Source organism: Crocodylus porosus, unplaced genomic scaffold, assembly GCF_001723895.1.
Source record: "Crocodylus porosus isolate Cpor-Errol unplaced genomic scaffold, CroPor_comp1, whole genome shotgun sequence".
Classification (NCBI taxonomy): Eukaryota; Metazoa; Chordata; order Crocodylia; family Crocodylidae; genus Crocodylus; species Crocodylus porosus.
In genome coordinates this window covers 37,778,046-37,786,343 of record NW_017728943.1, presented here as the reverse complement: position 1 = coordinate 37,786,343, position 8,298 = coordinate 37,778,046, and positions in this window count along the sequence as shown.

The window sequence follows — 8,298 nt, the reverse complement described above, 5'->3', positions numbered from 1 at the left end:
GACGCAGTACTCCAGCTGCGGCCTCACCAAGGCCGAGTACAAGGGGAGAATGACGTCCCGGGATTTGCTCGAGAAGCATCTATGGATGCACACCAGCATTTTGGTCGCTTTACTAGCCGCAGCATCGCATTGGAGGCTCATGTTCTGATTAAACCTTTTCTTTTCTGTCTTCAGGTAAATTTATCCCCTAAGGTCAGCTCATCAAAGAAAGATTTTAAGGTGACTAGTGATACCAGCATCCTCCCTTCTGGGTACCCAGTCCTTCAAAATGACACAAACAGAGCATTCAAAAAGTTGAGGCCCCTAAAATGATTATTTGCTTTTGAAAATATTTGGGTGTACATGTTTACTTTTTTTCTGAGTAGCCATGAGCAGAGTATGCTGCACGGGGATTTGTTAGAAAGTACAGATCATCTTTAAACAGAAAAAGCTTTGAAACATTTTACCTCTCAATGTAAAAATATATCTGCAAACAATTTAAAGTTATAAATCAGGGCATTTGGAAATAAAAACAAGTAACATTTTCAACTCTACTGAGTGAAAAAAATTGGATCACAGGTAAAAACAGTAAACTACTGTGCTAAAAACCAGGATGATTTGGTTGGGTTGACTGTGGAAAAAATATGTGAAGTAGGTTGGCAGTACAGTGTACGTGCACAAGCTGGGATTTTTTTTGTAGCAGCGCTAATAGTAATAATAATGATGATGATGTTGGTAGTGATGTTGATAATGATAATTGCACTACAAGAGCACCTTTTATCAAGAGACCTCCAAACACCGAAGCACTAATTAGTTACACCTCACAACACTCTTTGTCATGCAGGAAATACTACAATGCTCACTTCAGAGTTGGGAAAATGGAGGCCTGGAGAAAGTGAACAATGTCCCTGAGATGTACAGCAACTCAGCTCTTTAGAATAAGAAGATCTCAGGATTTCTGATTCATCATCTGGGACTTAAAACAAGTCCCTTTGACTATCAAGCTATGTGTCTGATCTTAGTTATTCCTCATTTTGTGCTTTTTATTTTTCCAGTGAAACAGTTTTCCAAGATGATCAATAGGAACAAATCATTTAAAAATAGCCACATAATGTGTTAATATAGTTCATAAGACATTTCTAAACCCTGCGAGTCTGAATAGCTCCTTTTAATCATCTCAGGAATTTAAATCCCTACTAAATGCATATTATCTTATGATGTTTCATTACAAAGGGCATAGTATAAAACACTGGCCAAAGTTTATCTTCCAACTTGCACTAATCAACAGGTTGATTGCAATATTGTAACTGGTAGTTCTTTTCATCTTCCCACCACAAATTAAAAGAGTAACTGTAATAGCATAGCTGGTAATCACTGATATGGTCAGTATCACAAGTCTGCAAACCATTATTTGTGGAAGCAGACCCAATGATTATTCAAAAGTTTGCCAGTGATGTCAGTGGGAGTTGCTCAATTGATAGCAGTGGAAAATGGACCACGAGAAAACTGAAACTGCACATTATTATGTAACTTCTTGTTTCAGGAAGATAGGGAAAAATCATACCTTTAAATGGCAATTTTGACTTCCTTTTAAAAATCAATCAAAAGGATATTTTGAAAGAACTACAAACACTGAACTTATACTAAAAAGTTGAGGGTTTCTTTACATTTATATTCAGCAATGCAAGCTACCTTCCCCCCCTTCTTCTCCCCCATCCCCCCCCAGTTAAATCCTTATGATTACTTGGCTATTAAAAATCTTGTAAAACCCTTGAACAGGGGTGCTCAACCTCCAGCCTGTGGCCAGATCCAGGCTCCAATGCCATGTCATTTGGCCCATTGGGTCTCACAGGTCCATGCAGGCTGTGGCCCTGTGCATTTGATGAGAAGTGCATGGTGGCACAGGGCATGATCCTGTCATGTGGGGGTAGTGTGGGACCCAATGGGGCTAGTCCTGGGCTGTCATGGGAGCCAGGCAGAAGCAATGCAGGGCCCTGATCCTAGCATGTAGTAGTTCTAGGGGGTAATAAAGTAGGTTACCCAGAGAGGTGGTAGAATCTCAAAGCTTTGGCTGGGATGATCTAATTGTGGATGGTCCTGCCTTGGGCAGGGGGTTGGACTAGATACCTCCTGGAATCCCTTCCAACCCTCATTTTCTATGATTCTAAATGGGTCTGGATGGGGGCAGTGCAGGGCTTTGGGGCTCCAATTTCTGCATGCAGGACCAGGTAGGGGGACAGTCTAGGTTCTTGGGACCCAATTCCATCATGTGGGGCCAGACAGAGGCAGCACAGGGCCCGAGAGCTTGGTCCTGCCTCAGCAGAGGCAGTGTGGGGCCTCAGGGCCTGATCCCCACAAGTGGAGCCAAGCAGAGGCAGTACTTGACCCTAAAGCCTGATCCTGCCTGTGCGGGGGCAGCAGGGGCCCACAGACCCCAATTCCAGCATGCAGAAGTCAGCTGAGGCTATGCATAGGCCAATCTTGGCACGTGGCCCTGATCTTGAAACATGGGGTCTGGCCCATGGACCAGCCCTATGCCACTCATCTGGCCTGCAGGGCCAAAAGGTTGAGCATCCCTGCCTTAAAATATCAATACATTAAGGAACCTGCATACAACATGGAATGTATGCATTATATATTAGTGAGGATTGTCCTAGGATGCTAAACTTGTTTAGCAAACAGAACATTTTAGTTGTCTTTCAGGGATGGGTGTATGCTTTTATACTGAATGCCTGTCTGCTGAACTGACTGATTTCTGAAGTTGAATTTTTAAATTTAGAATATCAGGTCACACTTCTTTTTTTCAGCTACTCAACTGAAATGAAAGGATCCAATTCAGATACTAGTTGTTGTTACTGGTAATGATTATATGGAAGTATAGCTTGAAAGCTACAATAAATTGGGTCTCATTGTACTAGGCACTGTATAAATGTATCCTCAGTTCTGCCCTAGATCAATTTACAGAACATGAACATTAGCTCAGAACGATTACTCAGCTGTAGAATTTAATCAGTGCAAATCACATATTATATTTACATCTGAACTAGTGCATAGGTTAGTGGAACAGGAGGTGGGTATTTCATTTTAGATGCATGAAGTGGCATGCTATTCCTTTCCCAGTTGTCTAAACATCCAGATTCGATAGTCTACATGCTTTTCCTGGTTGTTTGAGTGCCAAAATGCAATTTACACCCCAGGTGGGAATTCTATTTCTGGTTGCATGCCTGGCAGACATAGACAGTTGTGTAGACACAGACTCTGCATGTGTTGGCAACAAAATAGAACGGGGTCGGGGGCAAGAAAGCCTGCCCATCTTTATAACAGAGTGGCTAGGGTGCTTGCTTGGGACAGGAGAGGACCTGGTTCAGTGAGATGGCTACTAGTCAGGCAAGAATCTGGCCTTGAGGTCTAGCTGGGATTCTTGCTCATGGTGAGGCAGAAACTTACACCCTATGCTATCCCCTCTGCATTTTTTCCAGTGACTATAGTAAACACATGGGGAAGTGGCTCAGCTTCAAACAAAGTGCCAGAGAAAAGCCTGAATTGTTGCATGGGGGTAGAATGTCTTGTGTTGGGAAGCAAATTACCCAGGTTCAAGCTTCTTTTATGCAAGCAGTGGGGCCTAAAACCCCAGGACCTCTAGCTTCTTAGATGAGTGCTGTAGCCACTGAGATACAAGGGCCAAAGCTAGGAAATATTTTTCTCCTAGCCCTTCTCTGTTTCTAAGTCCTGCTCCTCATGAGTTATTTTCAACTGCATTTTCAGATGTTATATGCCACAACATGTCCATCCACAAGGGACATGCACACAGGCTGTGTCTGCATGTGGCCACAGTGTAGCCTGCTGTGCACGCACAGTTGTGTACATGCAAATGTTACATAGCCAGGAACAGAATTCCTGTCTGGGGTGTAAGTGGCATTTTTGGAGCTAAGGCAACCTGAAGCACCATATGGAAGACCAAATCTGGACACTCAGGTGACAAAGAAAGGAACACTGTATTTACTTGAATCTAAGTCTATCCAGAATTTAAGACAACCCCCTCAATAGATTCTATATATGGAAAATTCCTAAATTTGTTATAATTTTCCAGCTACAGAATCTAATTATCAGAGGGTTGTCTTAAATTTGTCCCTCTCCCACCACAACAGGGAAAATAGTGGCTGGGGCAGGAGTTAGGTTGCCTGCCTGTCCCTACAATCTTTATCCTCTCCAAGTAACTGGCTCTTCCCCGCTACCCTTATTATCCAACTCTGCACAAGCTCTGTTCCTCCCTGGAGCACAGCACGTGGAAGTTTGACACTTGCAGGGCCAAGCAGTCATGTCAGTGCATCTCACCGGCTGTGCAGGCACCACAGGCTGGACAGGGGACAGAGTTTTCATGTGCTCCGTGGTTGGGAGGGAACCCAGCCCAAGCCTCAGCTGAGTTGTGCCTGACAGTGAGGAGAGGGGGTAAAAGTTGCAGAGGGCAAGTGGAGGGTGGCACAGGAAGCTGCTGTGGGTCTGACTCTAGCTCCGACCCAGACTCAGAGCCGGAGTCAGAATGGCTGCAGCCACTTGCTCTCTTCCTCCCCTCCCACCCCCCCATGTTGATGGTGAGGGAAACTTCATCTTAGATTTGAGTAAATAAGGTAGATGACACCCCTGATAACTTCCACTTGAAAAGTTTGTATTTGAGATACTGGCCAGAGAAACAGAAGAGCAAAAATGCAATCAGTAGTAACCTAGCACTCGAATCTGGAGCCACAAGTCAATCTGGTTTATTGCTGGTGCCAGCTCCATGTTTGTACACATATCACCAACCAACCAACCAGACACCTAACCCTGTTTATTTCCTAAACTGAAAATGAGAAGCACCTAACCCTGTTTATTTCCTAAACTGAAAATGAGAAGCAATAATCTCCATCTCTCGGCAGGAAGAAGCCCAGACTATTTTGAAGTTAGGGGCACCAATATTATTCAGACTTTCAAGGGATGAGTTCTCTGCTGACTTGGGGTTAGAGCCTGGGCTTAATGGGATAAATTGCAAAGTTCTCTATTCATCCTTAAGGGCAGGATAAGGCCTTATTTATGTTCACCCCCACTACAGTAAGTGTGATTCTAAGGACATAAGCCAATGAATAGTTTAGCTTGAGGAAAGCATTAACCTACACAACAGCCATCCTTCCTCTTAGGCTGAAGTAAACATTTTCTTGATAATGCAAAAGGACTTAGGCTGTCCTGGATGTATTCATAATGATACACTTTCGTATGTCTATACTATTAATATTTTTCTGTGTTAATATGTTCTACGCAATTATTACTCAAGTATTTTTGTATGCTATGGAACTGTTTTTGATCAAACGGTAACATAAATCACATTTGTTAGTCACAAAAAACCAAAAGCTGCCTGCATATGAGAAAGGCAGTGCATAATTATAAACAGCCCACATTAATACTGCAATAGTAAGATGTGATTATGCCCCAAAATGTCAACATGTTTTCTCTTCCCTATTCTTTATATAAAAAATGGAATAGCTGAAAATGCTTTTGTTTCATCTGCATATAATCCACCCATATTTGGCAGAGAGGATCACATGATAGTGACCACATTGGAAAGATCACATATGTTGAGATGTTGCAAAGAATTCAATTGATAGCATTAAAAAGATGCTGATCTGTACATCAAAGGATTGGATGAAGTTTGGGGTTGTCAGCCAGGGGGTATGCATACTCCTGGCACCACTCATCTACATGGGGATATTTAGAAAGCTGCTAGGGCAGCGGTGGGCAAAATGCAGCCTGTGGGCCAGATACAGCCCTCCAGGCCATTCTAGCCGGTCCACGGGGCCCCTAAAAAATGTAGAAAATTAATATTTATCTGCTCCTGGCTGCCTGTCATGTGGTCCTTGATGGCTTGCCAAAACTCAGCAAATGGCCCTCCACCCAAAATAGTTGCCCACCCCTGTGCTAGGGGATACATGTGGGTGGGGACAGAGTGCTGCCACCCTGCCTTCCAGGAGCAGCCAGGGGGTGGGGTGGTGAGGGTAGCAGCTTCCCTCTGCAGGTCACACAGGCACTGCCCAGCCAGTCGGATGCAAAGGGTCGGGGGGAGCTCACACACAGTGGCTGCCACCACCCACCCCCCTGTGCTGCTGCACAACACACACAACTCTGCGGGCTGCCGATGGGCAGTACACAACTGGCCAGGTGCAAGGCCCGTCAGCAGCCTGTGGAGCTGCATGTGCAACCGGCTGTGCGATGTGCAATTGCTGCCACCCCCTCCCCCAGCTACATGTCTGGCCACTGCCACAGAAGAGGTACACTCCTTAGAAAAGGTTGAAAACCCCTGGATTAAGTGACTGAAGAATCATGAAGTACATGGAGTCCTGGACACAGTGCTTATTTCCATCTAATGTAGGCCTTTTCTTTTGCTGACTCTGGCATGGTTACTCATACCTTTCTGAACTTCAGTGTGGTTTATTCTGGGCATTTTATTGAAAAATACCCAGAAGCTTTAGAAAATACAGAATGTGGTCTGTGTGAGGACGAGGGTACCACCAGTATTTAGCATTAAGGACCAAATCCTGCCCTGCTTCACACTGACTGGAACAACACTAAAATCCAAATAGCCAGGGGCAGAATTTGGGTGCTTTGAAACTTTATTTTTTCTTTTGCACTAGACACGTATTTACACTGCAGTGTAATTCATTATGGTGGTTAGTATCTGGAAACTCTAAAACATCTGGCACCAGTCATCTACATGGGCCATTTCTCTTGACTGGATCTAGGAAGCGTGATCAGTTTATTCAGAATACTTACGTTGGTTTGCTTTCATTTAATATGGAGCCTGGCACCCATATAATACAACCTCCTTCTGAGGGTCCCACTACAACTTTTTACCTAGAGAGGTGCTGGAATCTCCATCACTGCAGATTCTTAAATTCAGATTAGGCAAATTCTGGGTTGGGGTAGTTCGGATAGAGGTGATACTGCCTTAGGCATGGTTGGACTATAATTCAGGGGTGCAATAAAAGCAAGGATGGAATTCAAGGATCTTTCAAGGAGCCACTTATGTTTCTGTAACCAAGTAAAATAATATCTGCATCAGAGAAAGATCTGAGATCACACAACTTTTTCCATCCCCCACTGCTGCTGTCTTTTGCCCTATACCAGATTAACCTCCTGCTGAGGGGGCACATCACTACTCTGCTTGGTATGCTACTTCCCCTTTACTTCCCATAGGTTAATTTTTTGGATCTTACTGCTATAAGGGGGCAACTGGGGTAACAATCTTGAGCATGGAGGATAGGAAAGCTGCCAGGCAGCCACCACTGCTACCCTATGCACTACCCCATGCACTGCCACTGCCCAGGGTGCAAAACTGCCCTATTGCACCTCTGCCCTATATTTCTTCTTCTATCCTATTGTCACTCCTTGATCCTTATCTTATTACTTATTGGGCCAAGTAATAAGATTACTTGTCCCTTGATCCTCCCTGGTGCTCTGGCCCCAAATCTCTCTCTCACAAACCAGTATGTTTGTGCTTTTTGCCCACCGTCTCTCTGTCTGCTTCCCCAACTCAGACTCATTTATGACCAATGATAAAAAAAATTTCTATGCACCAGGTCTGCTTACTGTGATGTCTCTCATATTAATCCCTAAAAGGAAGACTTAACTGGTATACAAACCTCATACTGGACCTCTTGCATATAGGTGAATTTCACCTCAATGGCTTTACTTGAGTCAGTATTGTAGGACTTGGAATATTTATGATTTGGAGAGACCTGAAAGTATATTTTCCTAATTGGTTTATCCTACCAGTAATTATAACAACTGGATATCTCCCTTAGCGATAGACTAAACCATACATGAAGTCACATATCAAATTAAACTAACAATCAACAAAAACCAGATGGATGTTTTTTCTGTTGTTATTATTCATGAAATTGTCTTCAGATTTAATAAGAGCCAGAAACAGCTCAGACTTTGGAAAAAATCTGTTGAAAAGTGTAATGTTATCATTATTTTACCAGTGCACTGTTGATATTAAGCAGCTATAGCTTATAGAACTGTAGTTAATAACTGTATTTAAAATGCTTGTTCTGTTAGTTCAGAGAAAGAGTTGCATATTATTCCATTTCATCTCCTTAATCAGATAAAGTCTTTGAATTTGCATATTGTCCTTTGTATACTGAGAAAAACTGTTGAAGTCTTTTAGTGAGAATGATATTGACTGGTTTAAATAAATCTTTGAATTTCATAGATTTTTCATAGATTTCATAGACATTAGGGCTGGAAGGGACCTCGGGAGATCATCGAGTCCAGCCCCCTGCCCAAAGG